The sequence below is a fragment of the Pleurodeles waltl genome, chromosome 5 (genome assembly GCF_031143425.1).
Source record: "Pleurodeles waltl isolate 20211129_DDA chromosome 5, aPleWal1.hap1.20221129, whole genome shotgun sequence".
Lineage (NCBI taxonomy): Eukaryota > Metazoa > Chordata > Amphibia > Caudata > Salamandridae > Pleurodeles > Pleurodeles waltl.
In genome coordinates, this window is record NC_090444.1 from 1363096768 (window position 1) to 1363123095 (window position 26328).

A 26328-nucleotide genomic window follows, 5' to 3' on the forward strand; every position below is an offset into this window, starting at 1 on the left:
AAATGATACCTCACTTGTGTGGGTAGGCCTAGCGCCCGCGACAGGAAATGCCCCAAAACACAACGTGGACACATCACAGAAAACAGAGCTGTTTTTTGCAAAGTGCCTACCTGTAGATTTTGGCCTCTAGCTCAGCCGGCACCTAGGGAAACCTACCAAACCTGTACATTTTTGAAAACTAGAGACCTAGGGGAATCCAAGATGGGGTGACTCGCGGGGCTCTGACCAGGTTCTGTTACCCAGAATCCTTTGCAAACCTCAAAAAGTGGCTAAAAAAACAAGTTTTCCTCACATTTCGGTGACAGAAAGTTCTGGAATCGGAGAGGAGCCTCAAATTTCCTTCCACCCAGCGTCCCCCCAAGTCTCCCGATAAAAATGATACCTCACTTGTGTGGGTAGGCCTAGCGCCCGCGACAGGAAATGCCCCAAAACACAACGTGGACACATCACAGAAAACAGAGCTGTTTTTTGCAAAGTGCCTACCTGTAGATTTTGGCTTCTAGCTCAGCCGGCACCTAGGGAAACCTACCAAACCTGTACATTTTTAAAAACTAGAGACCTAGGGGAATCCAAGATGGGGTGACTCGCGGGGCTCTGACCAGGTTCTGTTACCCAGAATCCTTTGCAAACCTCAAAAAGTGGCTAAAAAAACAAGTTTTCCTCACATTTCGGTGACAGAAAGTTCTGGAATCGGAGAGGAGCCTCAAATTTCCTTCCACCCAGCGTCCCCCCAAGTCTCCCGATAAAAATTATACCTCACTTGTGTGGGTAGGCCTAGCGCCCACGACAGGAAATGCCCCAAAACACAACGTGGACACATCACAGAAAACAGAGCTGTTTTTTGCAAAGTGCCTACCAGTAGATTTTGGCCTCTAGCTCAGCCGGCACCTAGGGAAACCTACCAAACCTGTACATTTTTGAAAACTAGAGACCTAGGGGAATCCAAGATGGGGTGACTCGCGAGGCTCTGACCAGGTTCTGTTACCCAGAATCCTTTGCAAACCTCAAAAAGTGGCTAAAAAAACAAGTTTTCCTCACATTTCGGTGACAGAAAGTTCTGGAATCGGAGAGGAGCCTCAAATTTCCTTCCACGCAGCGTCCCCCCAAGTCTCCCGATAAAAATGATACCTCACTTGTGTGGGTAGGCCTAGCGCACGCGACAGGAAATGCCCCAAAACACAACGTGGACACATCACAGAAAACAGAGCTGTTTTTTGCAAAGTGCCTACCTGTAGATTTTGGCCTCTAGCTCAGCCGGCACCTAGGGAAACCTACCAAACCTGTACATTTCTGAAAACTAGAGACCTAGGGGAATCCAAGATGGGGTGACTCGCGGGGCTCGGACCAGGTTCTGTTACCCAGAATCCTTTGCAAACCTCAAAAAGTGGCTAAAAAAACAAGTTTTCCTCACATTTCGGTGACAGAAAGTTCTGGAATCGGAGAGGAGCCTCAAATTTCCTTCCACCCAGCGTCCCCCCAAGTCTCCCGATAAAAATGATACCTCACTTGTGTGGGTAGGCCTAGCGCCCGCGACAGGAAATACCCCAAAACACAACGTGGACACATCACAGAAAACAGAGCTGTTTTTTGCAAAGTGCCTACCTGTAGATTTTGGCCTCTAGCTCAGCCGGCACCTAGGGAAACCTACCAAACCTGTACATTTCTGAAAACTAGAGACCTAGGGGAATCCAAGGAGGGGTGACTTGCAGGGCTCGGACCAGGTTCTGTTACCCAGAATCCTTTGCAAACCTCAAAAAGTGGCTAAAAAAACAAGTTTTCCTCACATTTCGGTGACAGAAAGTTCTGGAATCTGAGAGGAGCCACAAATTTCCTTCCACCCAGCGTTCCCCCACGCCTCCCGATAAAAATGATACCTCACTTGTGTGGTTAGGCCTGGTGCCTGCGACAGGAATAGATCACACAACGGTCAATGTTGGTCCTTACGTGAAGCAGCTGTTGACCCTGGGGTGATCCATTCCTGACACAGACACTAGGTGTAGGCACTCAAGTGGGGTAGTGTTTTTATCAGGACAGGTGAGGAGTCACTGGGTGGTAGGAATATTGTGGATCCCAGCATATTCCTGTAGTTTGTGTGACAGAAATGCGAGAAACATTTAGTTTTTTTTCAACATTTCAGCTTTGCAGGGTATTCTGGGTAAGAAAACTTTGGGGAAGCCACACAAGTCACACCTCTGTGGACTCCCCCGAATGTCTAGTTTCCAGAAATGTTTGGGTTTAGTGTGTTTCTCTATATGGCCGCCGAATCCAGGACCAAAAACACAGGTGCCTGCCTTACAAAACCAGTTTGTTTTGCCATGGATAATTTTGATGTCTCCACAATATGATTTGGGTGGTGGAATTTGGGGCTGAACTAAATTGGGGAGCTCCCAAGAGAGCACTCTCTCTCTGCTTGCCGCCACATTCACCTGCTCTCTGGGTTGACCTAACCCACTATTACCCAGTTGCACAAACAGCTTGCGAAGGGACAGCAGGACTGTCCTCATCACCTCCCTCATAATGTACTGGAAGAGGAGTTATCGAATGGGACTCCTCTGACTGAAAAATCACTCCCAGAGTCTGCGCCATTGTCCTATCCCTCAGATGCTGTCTCAGTATCTGATGTCTCAGTCTCTGATCCTATGTCAGAGCGGTCCTCTATAACCCGAGTGTAGGCAGCAGTCATCCATCAAGATGCCATCTCTGCTATTGGCTAAACTGTTGCTCTAAAACACTAGCCTACGTAGACAGTCACAAAATCGATGGTGTGTGAGATACGTGCAACAGTAGAGACCACCTTACCTGCGCTTCTTCCCTCAATCAGCACGTACTTTCAAGACACTCAAAAAACACCTTGTCACATACCATTCGTCACAGTCTTTAGCACCTCCTGCGCCCAGTCCAACAATCATTATTGGTGCTCCCACTCCCTCCTCCTCGGATTCCCTCATTACCACCCAGCAAAAGTGCCCTTCATCTCTCCATAGACTTTGCTAATGTACTCAGCTATTTACATAAAATACAGATTTGCTCTTTGCAGTAGGCATACAAACCTTCTGCGCTTCTTTATGGCACTAAAACTGCCACTAGACAAGTCGGACCCTTTTCCCCCCAGGGAAACCACACACATATTGACAAAAGTGATATATATATGACAGCCAATCACCTGAAACTCAACTCAAGCAAAACCGAAATAATCCTCTTTGGCCCACACAAAAACACCTGGGACCCCCCATGGTGGCCCACCACGCTAGGCCCTGCACCCACCCCCGCCAACCACGCACGCAACCTCAGCATCATCCTAGACTCCTCCCTCTCGATGACCCAACAAATCAACGCTCTCACCTCCTCATGCTTCAACACACTCCGTATACTGAAAAACATTCAAATGGATCCCCACAGAGACCAGAAAAACTGTCACTCACGCACACATCAGCAGCAGGCTTGATTACGGAAACGCCCTCTACGCCGACACCACTCTAAAACTCAAGCGCAAACTACACGCATCTAGAACTCAGCAGCACGACTCATCCTCGACCTCCGCCGACACGAACACATCTCTCCACACCTCAAATCCCTCCACTGGCTCCCCATTGACAAAAGGATCACCTTCAAGATCCTCATCCTCGCACACAAATCACTCCACAACACAGGCCCTGCCTACCTCAACGAGAGTCACCTTCCACACCCCCACACGAAACGTCCGCTCAGCTGACCTCTCTCTCGCCTCTGTCCCCCGCATCAAACACACCACCACCGGGGGCAGATCCTTCTCCTACCTTGCACCCAAAACCTGGAACGCCCTCACAACCCACCTTCGCAAGACCCAAAACCTACTTCTTTTCAGGAAGGGCCTCAAAACCTGGCTTTTCGAACAGTGAACCTCCCAGCCCCTTTCCCTCCCCCCGCCCCCCCCCAAGCGCCTTGAGACCCTCACAGGTGAGTAGCACACTTTATAAATCTCTTTGGTATATATAGATCTACCTCTATATATATATATATATCTATGTACATAGATATATCTATAGATATATCCATGTACATAGATATATCTATCTACATAGATATATCTATCTACATAGATATATAAATATAGATCTATATATAGATCTATTTTTTTTAGTTGTTGTATAGTTTCCTTGGGGGCCAAAATGGCCCCCAGGGAGACCCTACAACATCTAAAAAAAAAATTGCCCCCACAGGGGGTCACCCTGCCGACGGGCGACCCCCTGTCATTTTTTTTTTTTTTTCATTTTTAAAAAAAAAAAAAAAAAACAATCCCCGGGGGGGGGCCTACCTTTTTTTTTTTTTATTAATTATGCCCCCGGGGGGGGGGGCGGCCCGTTTTCCGAGGGGGCCGCCCCCCCAAAGTGAAATCCCTGGCGTCTAGTGGTGTTTCCTGGCCCCCGATCGCAGCTGTGCTGCGATCGGGGGCCAGGAAACACTTTGAGAAGGCCTCGTAAGAAAGGGGAGACTCTCCCCCTTTCTTACGAGGCCTTCTCAAACTGTTTCTGGCCCCCGATCGCAGCACAGCTGCGATCGGGGCCAGAAACAGTTTGAGAAGGCCTCGTAAGAAAGGGGAGAGTCTCCCCTTTCTTACGAGGCCTTTTCAAAGTGTTTCCTGGCCCCCCGATCGCAGCTGTGCTGCGATCGGGGGGCCAGGAAACCTGAAAGTGTTTCCTGGCCCCCGATCGCAGCACAGCTGCGACCGGGGGGCCAGGAAACACTTTCAGGAAGGCCTCGTAAGAAAGGGGAGACACTCCCCTTTCTTACGAGGCCTTCCCGAACGTGAGAAAGGCCGTTTTCCCCATCAAAGCAGGAAGCGGCCGCAAGGCTGCTTCCTGCTTTGATGGGGAAAACACCTTTGCAACGTCAGCGCGCCGCGAGGCGCGCTGACGTCACAAAGGGGCGGGTGGGGGGGCGGGGGGAGACACGGAAGCTTCCGTGTCTCCCGGGGGGGGGTTTAAAAAAAAAAAAAAATCCTCGGGTGCGACGCACCCGAGGATTTATTGATACCCTTCCTGGTGTCGGCCACTGGTCGTGACCCGCACCAGGGAGGGTGTGTGGGCGTCGGCCAGTGGCCGACGCCCGCACCTATCAGGTTAAAAGCAAACTCAGTGTGAGATTTGAACGGCCTTGGAGAATGGCCAGTTCTCTGAGCCATTCCGCTCTCAGACTGGATTGCGAGGTAAACACAAAATCTAGTTGCTCTTATCAGCTAAGGTCTGGTAGGTCTCCCAATAAAAATGGTACCTCACTTGTGTGGGTAGGCCTAGTGCCCACGAAAGGAAATGGCCCAAAACACAACATGGACACATCACATTTTTTCACAGAAAACAGTGCCTACTTGTGGATTTTGGCCTATAGCTCAGCCGACACCTGGGGAAACCTAGCAAACCAGCACATTTCTGAAAACTAGACACCTAGGGGAATCCAAGATGGGGTGACTTGTGAGGCTCTGACCAGATTCTGTTACCCAGAATCCTTTCCAAACCTCACAATTTGGCCAAAAAAACACTTTTCCTCTAATTTCGGTGACAGAAAGTTCTGGAATCTGAGAAGAGCCACAAATGTCCTTCCACCCAGCGTTCCCCCAAGTCTCCTGATAAAAATGGTTCCTCACTTGTGCGGGTGGGCCTAGCGCCCACGAAAGGAAATGGCCCAAAACACAACGTGGACACATCACATTTTTTCACAGAAAACAGAGGTGTTTTTTGCAAAGTGCCTACCTGTGGATTTTGGCCTCTAGCTCAGCCGGCCCCAGGGGGGCAGAAATTGCCTAAAATAAATCCCCCCCCCCACCCTCCCGGGGAGCGACCCTTGCCTACGGGGTCGCTCCCCTTGCGTGACGGCGCAAAAAGAAGATACCCAGTGCCTAGTGGTTTCTGTCCCCCTTGGGGGCAGATTCACCTAAAATTGGCCGATCTGCCCCCAAAGCGGGCAGAAACGGCCTAAATACAATTTGCCCCTCCAGGGGAGTGACCCTTGCCTAAGGGGTCGCTCCCCATCTAAAAAAAAAAAAACAAACAAAAAAAATTTGCCTTGGCGCCTAGAGGTTTCTGCCCCCCGGGGGCAGATCGGCCTAATAACAATAGGCTGATCTGCTGCCAGGGGGGGCAGAAATGGCCTAAAATATATGTGCCCCCCCCACCCCTCCCAGGGAGCGACCCTTGCCTACGGGGTCGCTCCCCTTGCCTGACGTCACAAAAAAAAAGATCCCTGGTGCCTAGTGGTTTCTGCACCCTTTGGGGGCAGATCGGCCTAATTAAAATAGGCTGATCCCCTGGGGGACAGAAATGGCCTAAAATAAATTTGCTCCCCAGGGGAACGACCCTTGCCTAAGGGGTCGCTCCCCTTACGTGAAATTCACGAACAAAAAAAAAAAATCCCTGGTGTCTAGTGGTTTCTGCCCCCTATGGGAGCGACCCTTGCCTAAGGGGTCGCTCCCCAGATCTAAAACAAAAAACAAAACAAAAAAACAAAATTATTCCTGTTGCCTAAAGCATTTCTCTTCCGATCACGCTGGAAGCTGAGCTTCCAGCGCGATGGGGGAGGCTCTGTGACAAACAGCGCGTGCTCACGCGCTGATGTCACGGGGGGGTGGGGGGGTGGCAGTGTGCAGCAGAACATAACCGTTACGTCTGCGGCACAGAACCGGTTAATTCAGTGATTGGCAGTACACCATCTACGCTCATGTCAACAATTGTTACCATATCACAAATAATATGCAACTAATGGGGGGAATGTAAATGAATTATTAAATACAGCAATTAGCCACATAATGGATATGAATTTTGAAAAATGAGTAACCTCAGTAACCTCAGTAAAGAAAATTAGATGTTATGTAAACAATATGGACTTTGAAATTGAGGTTATGATTGAATTGGTATGTGTTTTGGGTGCACTATTCGGGTTATTATGTTTATGTTTATGTTTGAAACCGTGGTAATTCAATGCAATAATCGAATAGAGAAGGCAAATTGTAAATTGCGGTTATGATTGAACCGGCATTGGAATTCTATCCATGTCATTACATTTTATTTGGGATGAATTGGTTTTACAAACGAAACGTTTAATGTGTCAATTCAATGTAATAATTGTGCACATATTGTGAGAATATTCGCAAGATTGGGAAGTTTTAAGTAACAATGTAAAACTTAGTTAATCTGGAATTACAGAAGAATCGCTATTATATGTATTTCCAAGCCTGATCATGTGACATAAATAGTGGTTCCAATGTGGCAACCGCCAGGTTGACAAAGGCAGTAATGCTGAAATGCGTTACTTTGCGTGTCGAAGAAATGAATGTTTAATTCTTCTTCTTCTGTGGAGTGCTGTATCCTTGTGTATTAACGAAGGAAAGTGGACAGAGTTAGACGTGATGGTGCGCATCCGATAATGGCACCACCAGCGGTCAGGCGTGGACAAGATACACTACAAACAAGTGATCATATATATATAGAGGTTTTATTTTGTTTTGTTTTTTAGCTCATGCATGTGGAAAAAAAACATCCTAAGGGAACTATTACATGGGCCCCCGCCATGCACAGTGTTCTTCTCAATAACTTTACTGTAAATGTTACATTGTCTTTTCACATAAACGGTCCTATTGAGTGGTCGGTTAAGATATTATGTTGGGTCACAACAAAATATTAGCTCATGATTCACTTCAGTGGTGTTGATTGCGATTATCGCAACCCGACTTTGCATTGCACGAGTTTGGGTACAATCTACCCCTTCTACAGTTTCAAAATGGTGCTCACTCTGTTTACAGATTTATGAACTCAAGGCTGATAGTCATAAATTGAGAGGTTCTGAGGCATGGGAGCAGTTCTGCAGGGTGTGGGCTAATCTGTTTTTATTTGAGTATCTGTTCCAGACACCTATTGTATACATGTGTTCATTCTTTTGTGTGATGCTGTGTGCTGTTTTTTTCCTCATTGTAACAACCTTAATAAATATTATTAAATAAATAAATAATATTTATGGTATACCAAGTGGGTTTGCAGGACCTAAATTAGGCAGCATATTTGTACTTGTGGCATCAAAAACTATTTTAAATTAAAATAATTCTCATCTACAAGTTCTTGGTCCAGCATTTCAATTTAGATCTTGAACTCTGGTATTGTGATATTGGGTTTGTAGTCATAAAAATCTACCTCATAAGACATACATGTTCCAATCAATTTTTCCTCTTTTTGCCATGTTTTAAAAAGCTATAACAGTGCAAGAAAATAAAATGATTTGTTTGCAGGATTATCATATGTAGGCTTGCTGTGATTCATTAGTGTAGGTTTGGAATGGTATATTAAGCAACCGTCTTTTCCCTGTGCATGACATTTTCCAGTATGAACATCCTCAATTACATTATTTCTGTAAGTATAAAGTTATGCTACTTCAAATAGTGAGAAGATTTCCAATAAAGGGCTTCTGTTATGATAGTACCGGTCTATTACATTTGTTTTCACAATGCCTTGGTTTTCAGGATCAAAGTGAGCTAGATATTTAATCTCAGTTAATTTTCCTAAAACTATTTTTCATGAGAAAGCTAATCCTAAACTAAATCATGTAATGGCATAACATTATTCACTCTTCCTCTTTTTAAAACTGGCCTTGTGAATCTAAACTGACATTTAGGGGCATATTTATTCGGCATTTGTGCCAAATTTGCGCCATTTTTTTACGCAAATTTGGTGCAAAACTAACTCCATATTTATATTTTGACGTTAGACACGTCTAACATCAAAATATTGGAATTTGCAGCATTTTTTAGATGCATGAACCTATCTTGCATCAATAAGATGCAAGCGTTCCCATCTAAAAAATGGTGCTAACCCCATGGCCCCATATTTATCCCCCATGCTAAAATGACGCACGGGTGGGATGAGGGGCTAGAGAATGGTGCAAAGGCTGGTCAGACCAGGCGTTAGGGGATCTGTGGACCCATTTCCATGGTTAAATACCATTGAATGGGTCCACAGGTGCCCTCCCCAAGCACCAGGAACACCCCCACCCCCACCAGAGGGACACCAGAGGATGAGGGACCCCATCCCAGGTGAGTAGGGTAAGTATAGGTAAGTCTTTTTTTTTTTTTTACATTAAAGTGCCACCAGGGGCCCAACTTGGGGCCCCCTGCATGGCATAGGATGCAATGGCCATGCCCTGGGGACACTGGTCCCCTGTGCTGGCCATTGGGGTGGTGGGAATGACTCCTGTCATTTCTAATACAGGAGTCATGTGGTATGGATGGTTTTGCATCAGAAAATGATGATAGTCTGGTTGGAAACATTTTTCTTTCCTCTAACCAGTAATTTTTTGGTGCAAAACCCCCTTCTCCAATACCCCCACCCCCACCTGGCTAACGTCATTTTTTTTCACGCTAGCCCACCCTTTATACAGGCTTGCACCATTCCATAAATATGGTGCCAGGCTTGGGCACAGGAATGGCGCAAACTGGTGCTAAACGTTTTGATGCAAAACTGCGTTAGTGCAGTTTTGCATCAAAAAGTATAAATATGCCCCTTAGTATACTGTTTTGATCTGTTTTGGAATTTTCTTAAACAGTATTTTCCGCATTTGTGGGTTTAAAATTTAATAACTTGTTCAAACAATTATTTGTTACTTTCTTTATTTGGAATGTTGCAACTAACATATTTTTCATTAAACTGAAGAACAGATTCATCAGAGTCATAGCAACATGTTTGTGCATTTTTTATCCATAGTAGCACATGAATATGAGACGAATATTATTTTTTGTATTTATAAAAATAAATATACTTTATGCCGGATAATGATAGAGTGCATATTCATTATTCACAAATCATGCAAGTATATATAGTATATTATTATATCAATGTGTTTATTATAAATTGCAAATGACATGCCTGTACTAAACATGATTGTGTACTATGTAAACATCTATCTATCTATATTCACTGAAAGAAACAAAGGTTGCAGGGGCATCACAGTTAGGAAATAGAATTTAAAAAAAAACTTAGAAAATCACTAAAAAAACAAAGGTTGCAGGGACATTATATTTAGGTGTCGATTTTACGCTCACAAAACCATAGACATTCAGCTGTTATATTTAGAGTTATTTCAAGTAACTATAGGTAACTATAACTGGTGCCATCGCCATGCACAGTTTTCTCATCACTAATTTTTCTGTAAATGTTACAGTGATATTATCAATGATGTGACAGATGATGTCATGAGTGATGTAATAGCTGGGGTAATTAGCTTTGCATGGAGTGGGCGCAAGTTATCGTTAGCTTGGGCATGAGTTATAGTTAATTGAAATAACTCTAACAGCTGAGTTTCTTTGTTTTTTTGTGTGCATAAAATCTGAACTTAAATATAATGTCCTTGTAACCTTTGGAATTTCTAAGTTTAAAAAAAATTATATTTCCTAACTATGGATCTGAATTAGATGTTGGCGGTAATGGTCCTGCCGTTGAGTTTTCGACTAAAAACCCATCCGCGGTTGTGATGCTCTGCCCGATATATTTAGATGTTAGCGGAGGCATAGGTGAAAGACCACCGATGGTCTGCTGTCACCCCCCGGAAATCACCACCCGCGTTGATGGTGCCATAGGCTAAAGCGGCTGGTAATGGAATGCCAGCCCCTGTCACCACCAAGCCAATCCCAAATGCATTCCTGCCAATGCAACTGTGGTGGCTAAACCTCCAAAACTGAGTTGGCAGATTGGGAGCCACATAAGCACAAAACTCACCTTTTTAGCTCATTCCACAATTCCTGCTTTCATTAACCCGCTTCAGTCAGTCCTGCCATTGCTCCTGGGGCAAGTCCAAGAAGGAAATCAATTCCCTCATCCCAGGAACTGAAAGTAAGTGATGGTCATTCCTGATCTCCATTGAGTTGTTGCTTCACAGTAGTACTGGACTGGTGCATGGATAAATATTGTTAACAAACAACAACATAATGATGCACAATTCTTAAGTGTGTAATGTTGTAGTTAGAAAATTTATCAAAACAGACCTTGAGATATAAGTAGCACCCCCCAAAATGTTATGAACTGCCTTCATGGCAATGGACACCTACACAAAAAGTCACAGCAATCAGGGAGAGGACTGTGTTCTCATAGGTGTGTACAATAATTCCCCCAAAATATCAGAAGCATCAACTGAAACAGTGTATTCAATCTAAACCAAACAAACCAATGATAATGTAGCAATTACACTACAACATACTACAGGTGGGTGTGCACAGATTACATTGCCAAGCTTGCTGCCAAACTGCTAACATGGCAGAGATATATGAAGGTCACATGTCCTCTTGGTCTATGCAATATATCACAAACATTAAATGTCACCTAGCTGTAAGGTGCCAGGTTCTCTGTGTAATGCATGTGTGCATATCATTGACACATCAGGTCAAAATAAACACACATGCATTCTCCAGTGACAATAACAAAAACAGATTTAATTTAAGTGTGTCTCCAGTAACAACATGCATGCTTACACCACACTTAGGGCCAGATGTAGGTACAGAACAATTTGCGAGTTGCAAATTGCGAGTCATACCGACTCGCAATTTGCAACTCGCAAAAGTGTATGCAGAAAGGTCTCTCAGACACCTTCTGTGACTCTCTATGGGGTCGCAAAGACCCACCTCATGAATATTAATGAGGTGGGACACATTTTGCGACCCCATAGCGAGTCCATGCACTCACAGGGATGGTGGACTGCTGAAGACAGCAGACCTCCATGTCTGTGACTGCTTTTTTAATAAAGCAGTTTTTTTTTCTTTTTTGCAGCCCGTTTTCCTTAAAGGAAAACGAGTTGCAAAAAGAAAAACTTCCGAAACCATTTGGTTTTGGTTTTTTCAGAGTAGGCAGTGGTCCGTAGGACCACTGCCAGCTCTGAATTTTTTTTTTTTCCGGCATTCACAAAGGGGAAGGGGTCCCATGGGGACCCCTTCCCTTTTGCGAATGAGTTACTGCGAGTTGGTTTGCGACCGCATTCGCGGTCACAAAGCAACTCAGCATGGCGAAGCAGTCGCAAATAGGAAGGGAACACCCCTTCCTATTTGTGAGTCGCATCCTCAAATTGCGAGTCGATACCGACTCACAATTTGAGATTGTGCATTGTGTTCGGCCTTTTGCATGCCGCAAACTGCGTTTTTCGCAGTTTGCGACATGCAAAAGGCTTCCTACATCTGGCCCTAAATATGTCCATCACAAATGTACAACACTAATGTATGCATTTTTTTAAAATGAGGTACAATACACAAACTGTGTTGGTCACCGCCACAAATGAGAGTAACATTCATCAAATAAGGCCAGGACAAACATGTTCTTAAAATAAAAATGAATTATAAACATGAGATTATTCTCTCATAAAAAGTAAACAAAGAGTACATAAGAAAAATAAGGCACTAGGTCTGTAGTCCAGAGTGTGGGTGCATGCCCACAGCTTGCCTCCTAATGTCACTGCCAAAATAAACCTTCTCTGGAAGGGGCATCTATGAGGCAAAGAGCAGGTACCTCAGTGATCTCACTGGAGGGTCTGTGGGTTTGAGAGTGGTGTTTTTGGGTTTGAGAGGAGTGGGTTTGGGAGGTGTGGGTTTGGTAGGGGTGGGATGGGATTTAAAAGGGATGGGTTAGGGATTTAGAAGAGGTGAAAAGCCTTTTGGGAGGGGTGAATTTATGTCTGGAAGGGGTGGAGTGAGATGTGGAAGAGGTGGTTTGGCATGTGAAAGGGGTGTGTTGGGAGATGGAAGGGCTGGAAAGAAGTTTGCAAGAGGTGGTTTTGAGTTTGGAAGGGGTCAGGGCCGGGGAAAAAAAGGGATAGGGTGGTTTTAAGGGAATACAGATTGGGAGATAGTGGGAGTGGCTGTGTCTTTGGTGTGTGTATGTGTGTTAAAGGTGTGGGTTCCCGATGGTCTAGTGTATGTGCTGTATGTTTAGATTTGTGTTTCTTACTGATTGTCTGCTGGGTAGGTGTATGTGGGCGTTTGGGTTCAGTATGTAAATGTGGATGTGTGTGTTGTAGATGTGGTACGCAAGGGAACAGGTCTACCTCAATTGGAAGAAATTCCATTTCATCAATGTGCAAGTTGTTTGCTTACTGGATTTACACAGCTCAAGGGTGCGTGCCCATTTCCCTAAGTGAACAAAGGATTTATTTTCAATACAGAACAGCACCATACCCATGCAGATGTCACAACTTGGACCAGAGAGGCCTGACTTGTTGATAGGTACAATATGCCTTGCCTGAATCCTAATTTAGAAAGGGACAATGGCTTGATATGTAAGTAATATGATGATGTGTTGTTTACTTGTAGGAGACTAAGGCTCTCATTACGACCCTGGCGGTAACGTCTGCTGACCGGCGTGCTGACGGCCGCCATCATACCGTGTCACGGCAGAAATCCGCTACGGGTATTATGACTCACACTTAGAAATCCTCCACAAGACAGACACCCATACAAGTCCGCCACACCAAAGGTCAGTGATAAACTGGCGGTACCAAAACCCACACCGTTACACCAACAGGAATACGTCCACACTATCACAACCCATGAATCAATGCGGCGGTCATTCAACCGCGGTAATCCATTGGCGGTACACACCGCTGCGCTCAAAATACACACACATTTACAAAACACAGCCACATTGGACAATTCAAAATACACACACCTGATACACATACACACACCACACCCACACACTCACACCACTATAAAACACACACCCACATTACCCACAACCCCTTACAACGATATTTTTGGAAGAAGCAGAAAGACAGAAAAGCTACAACAACACCAGCATCCCGAGGCACACAACACCATCACTCATTCACCATCCACGCACCTCAAAGAACACACCTCAACACACCACCCCACACATCAGATCAACCATCACCTCACACATCACCCACACCACATGATGGCACCTCAAAGACACCCCAGGTTTTCTGAGGAGGAGCTCAGGGTCATGGTGGAGGAAATCATCCAGGTAGAGCCACAGCTATTCGGATCACAGGTGCAGCAGACGTCCATTGCAAGGAAGATGGAGCTATGGCAGAGAATTGTCGACATAGTCAATGCAGTGGGACAGCATCCAAGAACACGGGATGACATCAAGAAGAGGTGGAACGACCTACGGGGGAAGGTATGTTCTGTGGTATCCAGGCACCAGGTAGCCGTACAGAGGACTGGCAGTGGACCCCCGCCTCCTCCCCCACAACTAACAACATGGGAGGAACAAGTATTGGCAATCATGCATCCTGAGGGCCTCGCAGGAGTAGCAGGAGGATTGGACTCTTGTAAGTTATATCTTTACTACTATATCCCCCACCCTACCTGCATGCCATCACAAACTTCTACCCCTACCTTCACGCCCAACACCTCACAGATACCCCACCATCACAACCCACACATCCCTGCATGTGACAACAATGCATGGACACCCATCACAGACCTGCATGGACACCCATCACCACAGCATGTCCAAGGGAGAGACTCACCCAGGGCACACAATCACCACTCACACGAGGCCCAAGGCGATAATGCAAGCACAGGAGTAGAGGGAAACACACCCACTGCACAAGATGGAACAGACAGATACAATAACAATGCATTTACACCCCAACAGGACCCCTACACAACGTCACCGGACAGGAGGTGCCAGCCATATCCAGTCCCCCTACAGAAGAGGCCCACAGTGACAACAGCAGCTCTGCACGCCTGGATCAAGATGACCAGCCTGGCCCATCAGGGACCTCTGGACAGTCGGTTCCCCTGCCACAGGCCCAAGCCACCACAGAACCTCCCCCCTCATGAAACACCACCACAGCACCCACCCAGCGGGCCCATGCCACTGTCCCCAGGACACATCAATCAGCAGTGTGTCCACCACTACAGGGACCCCAGGCAACCCCACTAACCCAGGACGATCAGGGACCTGGGGTCAGTGGCAGTGGGCAGAGGCATAGGACAACAGGGAAACTGGGAGGACTGCTGTGCGACAGGGCGAGGACAGGCCCAGGGAACCCACTCTCCACAAGGCACTCTCAAACATCATGGGAGCATAACACTATTCCCAGGAGACTCTGGGCATGGTACTGGCCAAGTTTCAGGAGACCCAGAGGCTGCAGGAGGAACAGTACATGGGGATTAGGGAGGACTTGAAGTCCATTAACACCACCCTGGTCACCATTGCAGGGGTGCTAGCAGACATGGCCAACACCATGAGGGTGACAGTGGCATAGCACCGGGCCCCTGACACCAGCCCGAATGATGAACAGCCTTTCACGTCTGCTGGCACTAGTGGACAGGAGGTCCCGCCACAGGAACAACAGGCCAACAGCACCCCATCCCCTGCAGAAGGAGAACCACCCTGAAAACGGTCCATGTGATCCAGGCACAAGACAGAGAACATTGCCAAGACCCCTGCCAGGAAGTAAGACTCGCCTGATTATCACCCTTCTGTCCCTCTATGTCACGCTGACCACCTTGAACTGACATTGCTCCACTCCCTATGCCCCATTGGACACTGCACCTGTGATACAAAGAGACTGGACTCTACCATGGATATTCCTCCCCCAACACCCCAGCCCATTTTATATCCCCCTCTACTTATTAGCACTGAAATAAACACCCTTGAATCACAAAACAATCTGGACCAATGTATAATTACAACCTCTTAGATAAATATCAATGTAAATGTTTATTTGCACATACCAAAGTATGACAGTTGTTGGGCAGCAGTAAACATAGCAGAAGGCAGAATGTGGTACCCAGATGTGTGAAAAGGAAAGCCAAAGTGAACTGTCAGGGTCCATACACATAGGTAAAAAAGCTGACTTATACAATGTCCTACAGTAGTCAGATATGAGATGAGCAGTGCCAGTCTCTTACCTGTATCTCACTGGAAGTACTGAATGATGATATTTTTTCGGTGGTCAATATCTTCTTCCTCGGCCTCCTCTTCCTCACTGTCCACAGGCTCAACAGCTGCCACAAGACCAACATCAGGGCCATCCCCCTGCAGAAAATGCACCTGGCATCGCAAAGCCATGTTGTGAAACATACAGCATGCCACGATGATCTGGCACACCTTCTTGGGTGAGTAGTATAGGGAGCCACCTGTTAGATGGAGGCACCGGAATCTGGCCTTCAGGAGACCGAATGTCTACTCAATTATCCTCCTAGTTCGCCCATGTGCCTCATTGTAGCGTTCCTCTGCCCTTGTCCTGGCATTCCTCACTGGAGTCAGTAGCCATGAGAGCTTGGGGTAACCAGAGTCACCTGTAAATGTTGAGGGATATCTGTTAGACATACACAAACCCCTAGGGACTACCCCATACCCAGACACCTACTCATGCTGTGTGGGGACCTTGGGCTCACCTATTAGCCACACACAGTGCCTCATAAGGGATGCTGCTATTCCTCAAACTGTAAGCGTCATGCACAGAGCCAGGATACTTGGCATTCACAAGAGAGATGTACTGGTCTGCTAAACACACCATCTGCACATTCATGGAATGGTGGCTTTTACGATTTCTGTACACCTGCTCATTCCTGCGGGGGGGACAAATGTCACATGTGTACCATCAATGGCACCAATGATGTTGAGGATATGTCCCAGGGCATAGAAGTCAGTTTTCACTGTGGGCAAATCCTCCACCTGGGGGAAAACTATGTGGCTGCGCATGTGTTTCAGCAGGGCAGATAACACTCTGAACAACACGTTAGAGAACATTGGCTGAGAAATCCCTGATGCCATGGTCACTGTTGTTTGAAAGGAACCACTGGCCAGGAAATGGAGCACTGACAGGACCTGCACTAGAGGGGGGGATACCTGTGGGATGGCGGATAGCTGACATCAGGTCTGGCTCCAGCTGGGCACACAGTTCCAGGATTGTGGCACGATCAAGCCTGTAGGTGATGATCACATGTCTTTCCTCCATTGTCGACAGGTCCACCAGCGGTCTGTACACCGGAGGATGCCACCATCTCCTCACATGTCCCAGTGGACGGTGCCTATGAAGGACAACAGCGAGCACAGAGTCAACCAACTCAGAGGTACGTACCCACAGCTTACGCAAAAAACAAATCATAATCCGAAATTTGGCCTGTATGAGTGTTGAGGCAAGGCCTAGGTATGTGTGACACAGTTAGAAATGAAGCCATGTGGGCCCCTGAAATGGCGGCTGCCTCACCTGTAAAGTGGGACAATGGGATGTGAGGTAACTGCACTGGAGTTGTACACCGTCGCAATAGGTGGTGGAAGACCGCGGCACAATTCTGCATTGGTTAACATTGGACCCTATGGGTCCCAGGAGCCAATGACGATGTACGCTGGCGGTGACGGTACGCACCGCCGCGGACGTGACCGCCATTGTTCAATCACTCGATACCTGATCTTCGACAGGAAAGGACCTACACTGCAAGTGCTGCTGTGACCTCAGTCTGGAAGAGACAATGGCTCGTGGTTCTGGAGAAAGGGCCCCTGCCTTCACATCGGAGGAGTTGGAGAAACTCATGGATGGGGTCCTCCTCCAGTACATGCTATTCTACGGTCCTCCAGACAAACAGGTAAGTACACTGGGAGCATGCTGTATGGGCTATGCCTGTGTGGAGTGGGGTGGATGAAAGATGGGGGGGAGATTGAGGCGTGCATGAAACGACGGTGAGTGCATGTGCCACATGGCAAGGGTAGGGATGGGGGCCAATGACTGTAACGGTGCAGTTGGTAATAACTTTTCTTTTCCCCCTGTACAATTCATGTAGGTCAGCGCCCACCAGAAAAAGGATATTTGGCGTGCCATCGCCAAGGAAGTCCGGACCCTGGGGGTTTACCACAGACGGAGCACCCACTGCCGCAAGAGATGGGGGGACATTCGCCGCTGGAGCAAGAAGACGGCGGAGGCCCAGCTGGAGATGGCCTCCCAATTTGGGAGGGGTGCCCGTCGCACCATGACCCCCCTGATGTTCAGGATCCTGGCGGTGGCGTACCCGGAGTTGGATGGGCGCTTGAGGGCATCTCAGCAGCCACAAGGGGGTGAGTACACTCTCATTCTGCTGAATTTGCGCGCAGTGGAGGTGTCTGGGTGGAGGAGATGGGCTGTGGGTTTCACTAGGCCAGGGCGAGTGTGCTAGTTAGGTCCCCTTCTTCTGGCAGACCCTGTGGCACCCCACCTCACCTGTGTACAATGCCAAGTACACCTAGTCAGGCTCCTGTGTCATCCATGTGTGCAGATGTCAACCATAGCCTTGTAGGCCATGTCCCAGGGATTGAACAGTGGACTCCAAGTGCGCAGCGTAGTGCAGGGGGCTTCTGTGTCTGTCATGTCCGCCAACGGTAGCGGTAATGCATGCACTCAACATGTCTTTCGTCTGTGCCCCCCCTTTTTGTGGTCTCCCTGTTCTTGTGTGCATTAGCATCAACAGGCGGAGGAGCAGTGGCACTACAGCAGGAGGGAGCCGCATCCCACATGGCCCTGGAGGGCGAGACAATGGACTCGGAGTTCACCAGTGGGACGGAGGGCGAGGGGAGCTCCACGGCGGGGACAGGAGCTGAGACCAGTGATACGGACTCGTCCTCTGATGGGAGCTCCCTTGTGGTGGCGGCAACATCTGTGCCCCCCGCATCTACAGGTACAGCTGCCACCCCCCCACCAGCACTGCCCTCCCAGCAGCCCCTCAGCCTTTGCCCTGTGCCCGCTCACCCAGGAGGGTGGCCATCACCTTCGCCCCAGGCACCTCAGCCCCTGCCCCAGTCACCCCTGCTGCCCTCAGTGAGGAGGCCATTGATCTCCTCAGGTCCCTCACTGTTGGGCAGTCTACCATTTTGAATGCCATCCAGGGTGCAGAGAGGCAGTTGCAACAAACAAATGCATTCCTGGAGGGCATTCATTCTTGTCAGGCGGCCCTTCAGCGAGCTTTTCAGACTCTGGCCTCAGCACTGATGGCAGCCATTGTCCCTGTGTCTAGCCTCCCCCCTCCAACTTCCTCCACCCAGACCCAATCCCCTCTACCTCAGCCTATCCCAAGCACACCTTCAGACCAGCATGCACACACCTCAACACGCAAGGGAAGCTCTGGCAAACATAAGCACCACACGTCCCACAGGCACTCACGCAAGCATCACACACATGCAGACACACCAACATCCACTGCCTCCACTGTGTCGCCCTCCTCCTCCTCTCCCTCCTCCCTCCCAGTCTCGTCTCCATGCACACCTGCATGCACTACATCTATAGCCACTACTTCCATCACCAGCACACACGCCACCACACCCCGCTCACGTGCAGTCCCCACCCCCACTGCCATTCACACATCCCCTGTGTCCTATCCCAGTGTGTCTGTGATGCCACCTCCCAAGATACACAAACTCAGGTACACACCAACCCAACAGCCATCCACCTCACGACAGCCTCCAGCACATGCACCTTCACCCAAAGTCACCAAACGAACACCTCCTACAACCACAACCTCTTCCTCCACTCCCAAACCCCCTCCAGCTACCCGTCCCAGTGTTCCCAAGAAACTTTTCCTGTCCAACCTTACCCTCTTTCCCTCACCTCCCCACCCCGTCAGTCTCCTAGGGCCCGACTCTCCAGGGCCCAACCTAGCACCTCAGCCACAACATCTCCGGGACCAGTGGTGCCTGTAGTCACCGGAATCTGGCGTTCACTGGCCACCAGGGCAGTCAGTGTGGCACGGAGCCACAGCACAGACAGTCTACCACCTGTCAAACATCAAAAGTTGGCCAGTGCCCGGTGGGAGAGGGGGAAGACTCCAGCCACCAAAGACGCTCCCAGGGGTACAGGTGGGAGTGTGGAGTCAGCTGCTACACCTTCCAAGGTGGTGATGGGCCACAAGAAAGTCAGCAAGTCTGGGAAGAGCAGCACGGTGGAGAAGACCTCCATCATCCTCGCTGCCCAGGAGGCCACAGCCAGCACCAGCCCAGCTGCCCAGCAGGCCACCCCCATCATCCCCGCTGCCCAGGAGGCCACCGCCATTATCCCCGCTGCCCAGGCCACCACCAGCATCAGCCCTGCTACCCAGGAGGCCACCGCCAGCACCAGCCCAGCTGCCCAGGAGGCCACTGCCATCATCCCCGCTGCCCAGGAGGCCACCGCCATTATCCCCGCTGCCCAGGAGGCCACCATCATCCCTGCTGCCTAGGAGGGTACCGCCAGCACCAGCCCTGCTGCCCAGGAGGCCACCGCCAACAACAGCACTGCTGCGCAGGAGGCCAGCACCAGCCCAGCTGCCCAGGAGGCCCCCGCCAGCACCAGCCCAGCTGCCCAGGAGGCCACCGCCATCATCCCCGCTGCCCAGGAGGCCACCGCCAGCACCAGCCCCACTGGGACAGACAGGACTGCCAGCACCAGTCCCGCTGGGCCAGATAGAACCGCCAGCACCAGCGCCGCTAGGCCAGACAGGACCGCCAGCACCAGCCCCGCTGGGCCTGACTGGACTGCCAGCAGCTGAGTCACTGCCAAGGGCCCCGCCGCCACAAGCACCGCTGAACAGGACACCGACGCAACAAGCACCGCTGCCAAGGACACCGCCGCAACAAGCACCGCTGGCCCATGAGCACCAAGGGCACTGACACTACTGAGTCCGTCACAAGCAGGATGAAGCACTCTGGGCACAAGGCCCCCTCCAGAACCAGTGGAGAGATACATCCACTACCTCAGTCCTTGCCAGGATGAAGCACTCTGGGCACAAGGCCCCCTCCAGAACCAGTGGAGAGATACATCCACTACCTCTGTCCATGGCAGGAAGAAGCACTCTGGGCACAAGGCCCCCTCCAGGACCAGTGGAGAATCACATCCACTACCTCTGTCCTTGACAGGAAGAAGCACTCTGGGCACAAGGCCCCCTCCAGATCCAGTGGAGAGATACATCCACTACCTCAGTCCTTGGCAGGATAAAGCACTCTGGGCGCAAGGCCCCCTCCAGAACCAGTGGAGAGCTCCATCCACTACCTCTGTCCTTGTCAGGATGAAGCACTCTGGGCACAAGGCCCCCTCCAGAACCAGTGGAGCGATCCATCCACTACCTCTGTCCTTGGCAGGATGAAGCACTCTGGGCACAAGGCCCCCTCCAGAACCAGTGAAGAGATACATCCACTACCTCTGTCCTTGGCAGGAAGAAGCACTCTAGGCACACAGCCCCCTCCAGAACCAGTGGAGAATCACATCCACTACCTCTGTCCTTGGCAGGAAGAAACACTCTGGTCACAAGGCCCCCTCCAGAACCAGTGGAGAGATACATCCACTACCTCTGTCCTTGGCAGGATGAAGCACTCTGGGCACAAGGCCCCCTCCAGAACCAGTGGAGAAAGGCATACACCTGAGAGACCGTGGCTTTGCACTCCCCAGGATGTAGCAGTGGGCAACCCACCCACTGTAGAGACTTGAGAGACTGTGGCTTTGCACTCCCCAGGATGGAACAGTGGGCAACCCACCAACTGTAGAGACTTCACAGACTGTGGCTTTGCACTCCCCAGGATAAAGCAGTGGGCAACCCACCCACTGTAGAGACTTGAGAGACTGAGGCTTTGCACTCCCCAGGATGGAACATTGGGCATGTGGCCCCCTCGTGGATTTGGCGTTGTGCACTCAACTGGCTGAGGTGCCCCCTTTCCCTTCCCCCTGAGGTGCCTGTTTTGTTGCTATCTGATGCCCCTGCAGTGTTCTCTCTGTCATGTTCGGGGATTGAGTGTGGGCCTCGCTCATGCCGTGTGGGCCCAGTGTTCCATGGACTTCAATGGAGCACTACCTGGACTACTATTCTTGGTGTATATATTTGTTAATGGTGTATATATATTGTTGCGTACTGGATTTTAATAGATTACATTGGTTACACTCATTTGCTTTTGTCTTTGTATTCTTCAGGGAGGTTTGGGGGGTGTAACTGTAATGTATCATGCTGTATTAGTGTGTGTGTTGTAGTGGGTGAGGGCGGGGGTGGGGGTGTTGCGTGTGTGTCCCCGTTTTTTCCCTCCCCCTCCCCTGTGTCGTAGGTGCAGTACTCACCGTTGTCTTCAAACGCCGGCGTTCGTGCTCCTGGTAGTGGAGCAAGAAGATGAGAGCTGGCAGGATCTGGAGCTCGGGTTCCATGGCTTCCGGATTCCTCGTGGGGTGTGTAGAAGTGAGCGTTTTCCCTTCGGAGTCCTGTTTCCGACGTGTTTTTGTCTGCGGTGAATCCGCCCCGGAAAAGGTGGCAGATTGGTAGGTTGTGATACTGTGGGCGGTACATTGTCCTCCACCTGTCTGTTGGCGGTGACCGCCAAGCTGTTTGTTTGTACCGCCATGGCGGTTGGAGTGTTAAAGTGGCTGTCTTTGTTGGTGGTTTCCGCCATGGTCGTAATTGCAATTTTTTTATCGCCGGCTTGTTGGCGGTCTTACTGCTGCTTTAACACCGACCGCCAGGGTTGTAATGACCACCTATATGTCGTAATTATTTCAGAATGTTCTGGTGATATATAGCGAGGGTCTGACCTACTCGTTCGGAAACCCCCAGAGGAGGTGACAAAACGTTGATGACACCCGTTGGTATCTATTGGCCACAATAACCACCCGCCTGGACGTGTCAGTGAAGCATTAAATGTACCATTCTGGACCCCTTCAGAAAGCTCACTAAAAGTTGCATTTGTGTACTTTTGCCAGTTATCAAATTTTGCAGGGGCAGGGATGCTAGGCATGTTTAATTCTCTGATTGTAGCTAAGCCTAAGCAGCTGGTCTGTTGTACTGTTTCATTTAAAAAAAAAACATTTGAACGGGAATGAGACACGCTCTAAACAATGTTTCTCTACCGTTAGTTTGCCAATTTTTTGTTCCCCAAACACTTTTCAAATCAATATTTTTGGACCAATATTCATAATCTTCAATTGATAACCGGGAAACAAAGGAGTCCGAATATATAAATTTTGTGTTGGTCAGCAACATTTGTTTATCTTTAGTCGGAGTTAACTTGAAATAATATGGGGGGCGTGGCCAAGATGGCGACCGGAGCGGCAGCATAAACTGCGGCTCCGATCCCTGGCCCGGTAAAGCATCCTGTGAAAGGCGCCCGGGCCCCCCCCAGAGTGGGTCCGACTGCCGTTAAGGGGGCTGCCCGGGGGCGGCATCGTTGAACGCGGCCGGAGACGCGATACCATCGCACGGCTGGCGATCGGCCGGGTTGAGGCCGTGATTGTGCTGCGGACAACGCGCTCGCGGCGAGCGCTACACGGAGTCACTCGCGACCTGCTCCCAGAACACGGGTTTGCGATCTGCTGTGGCGACACAACACCATCGTTTTTTACCCGGTGGTGAGAGGCGCTGGGGTGCGCCGTCTGGCCACGAGCACTCTGGAGGGGCGGTGCCGTCCAGGCCACCTCCGACACGGCGCCATCTTATCGAGATAAGCCCTGCCGTAGCAGGCTTACCTGTTTTACACCCAGTGAATGGGGCTCCCCGTACTGTGGCTCTCTTGCTGATCTGCGACAACACACCGTTCCGCGGCCGACCTGGAGGTCAGACCGCACGGGACACGCCTCCTGTTGGTGTGGCCTGGGGATCGCGCCGCATGCATGGAGGGCGCCAGCGGGAACTCTACACAGAACTGTACGCCGTTGCGACGCGCCGGCCCGTGAGGAACATCTTGCAAGGGCGGCACCGGCTGGAATCTATGCACTGCGGCGAAGCCCCTCGCGGGCCGAGACCTGTCGAGGTAGGTCCCCCCGCACCATAATTACCGAGGTGAGCAGCCGGTGCGGTTGACTGTGTCCTGGCTCCCTCCGCTTACCCACAGCTACATGGCGCCCCGCGCTCTGGCTACTGATTAGTCCATCGCATCAACAGGCCCACCAGGCGGCGGCCAATACTCAACACCTCTGCATCCTTTGCATATAACAGCGCCTAATTCTATCATAAAAGGCCCACTGGCGCGTGGGTGGCGCTGCGCAACTGCGCGTCTCATCAGGGCGCACACCCCGAAAACTCACTCTGCGTCGTTGCTGTGTGGTGGCATCGTCCTGTGGCATCCCTGCTCCCTGCACGGAGCAGTCCGTGAAAACAGGTACACAAATTAACCGGCTCCAGTGTTGCAGGCCACGTTGGATGATTAATTGTGGCCAACTAAATGTACTGATTCAATGCGGATTGCTACACCAGCACAGGGGGCCACAGCCGCAGCCCCTACTGTACGGATCCTTGTCCTGCACTGGCCCGTGCTCCACCTCTAGGAGATAGAGGTATCAGGAAGTCAGCTATCTGGGAGAGTGGAAAACACATAACGGACCTGGCCGTCTATAAGGGGAGTGCCTATTGATGACAGTTATCGTGTGGTAGGGCGCACATGCATGAATCATCCCTCTTGGGACACTAGTTACCATGTGCTGCTGCAACTTCCGTCACAATGCACAGCGTATTGCTCCCTATCCCACCAGTCTTACAAAGCCAACCAGCACTGTCATTAGTAAGTGTCACAAGTGATAGCAAAAGTACCAGGCCCTTATCTATCTAAAGCCTTGCTTGATCCTGGCCTTGCTCCTCCTCAACGCCTAGGTTGAACTGGCAGGACACTTGACTAGGTCGCACATACTGCTTCGCATTTTCTCAGCACGCTAACGCCTAAGAGCTCCTGTACTTGCCAAATGGTCAAACCAAAAACCTCACGTGCACCGCTGGGCAAGATGGAACACGCCACCTCATCCTCCTCAGAGCCCTATGCCACCACACAAGTGGCACTTCAGAAGCTAGAATTGACCCTACAATCACACACATCACAATTTGAAAAGATACTACAAGCCATTCTAGACACTAAAACTACTCTAGAAGCTAAAATAGGTTCGGTAACAGAAGATCTTAACATACTTCGCACTGACCAACACGCACTGGCTGATAGGGTATCGGAACTTGAAAGAGATACTGTGGCCCTCCCCCGCTCGGTGAAAGATCTCCAATCGCAACTAGTTCACTTATCGACAGAGGTGGACTCTTTAAAACGCAGAGCTGAGGATGCAGAGGGTAGATCCCGTCGCAACAATATCCGTATGGTGGGATTTCCCGAGCGTGCCGAGGGCCTCAGTGCTGAACTATTTATAGAGACATGGTTTACTGATACTATTCTGAAGGATAACATCCCGAAGTTCTTTTCTGTCGAAAGAGCACACAGGATCCCCGCCAGGCCTCCCCCTCCTGGCTTACAACCACGCCCGCTTATAGTAAGACTCCTCAATTATCGTGACAGAGATCTTATCCTACAGGTATTCCGCAAATCTGGTCCGGTAAGCTTCGAAGATGGTGTGATTACAGCCTACCCAGATTTTACAGCAGAAGTACAGAAGAAACGCAACTCTTTCTACCATGTTAAGGCGTGTCTCCGAAAACATAACATTAAGTATGCGCTGTTGTTCCCTGCCAGACTCCGGATACAAGATGACACTCGCACACTCTTTTTTACTTCTCCAGAGGACGCCTGGACCTGGCTACATGCCAAGGGGCTAGCCGATCCGTTAGACACAAATGCTCTGGGAGCCGATAGACCCTCCTCCACGTCGGGTCGTAGACAGCGCAAAAAACAAGGCGCGAAGCCCTCGCCTGAACAAGCGCAAACTGAACGCTCCCGTCTCCTGCGAGCCACATCCAGATTTGTTAACGCGTCACCTACTGCCTCCTCTACACAAGCGGACGCTGAGCAGGAACAAGATGCAAACTCTGATTCAGCTGAATCCACACGTGGCCCTACCCTCACACCACACGCAGCAGATGATATCTGCTAAGCAGCTGGGCCCTACTGGTTCTTACAAATCGGGGACAGCATCACAATACTATTACACCTCCTTCTGAGCGCCATCGGCATCTACCTGCTACGCCGCGTGATTCGATTGTGCCCCTGGGCGGCACACTCTTCACCACAAGTGAACAGGGCAGGGTAAACCCTAGACTCTGTATCAATGCTTCCCGACACCCCCCTGCTCCATGTGGACCATTCTCTCATGCCAGCAATTGCTGGAATTGATTTCTATTTTTCAATTCAGTTGTTATTGTGTGTTGTTTTAGAGTGCACCCTTTTATTTAGTCGTTGGTTTTATCACATGTTAGTTAATTGCAAATGCAGCAGCAAATGTACATGTCATGATTATCATAGCAATAGGACTACAGCTCGCAATGTCGTAGGAACAAGTTACCCAATCTTAGCGTGCGCACGTCACAATGTTTTTATGTCATGGTCCACAGACACTCATTCCCTTGGACATACGAAAACCACAAAAATATCATAGCCACTCAAACACATCAGAGTATAGCAAAATACAAGGTGCTCACATGGAATATTAGAGGCATGGCAACTCCACGGAAGC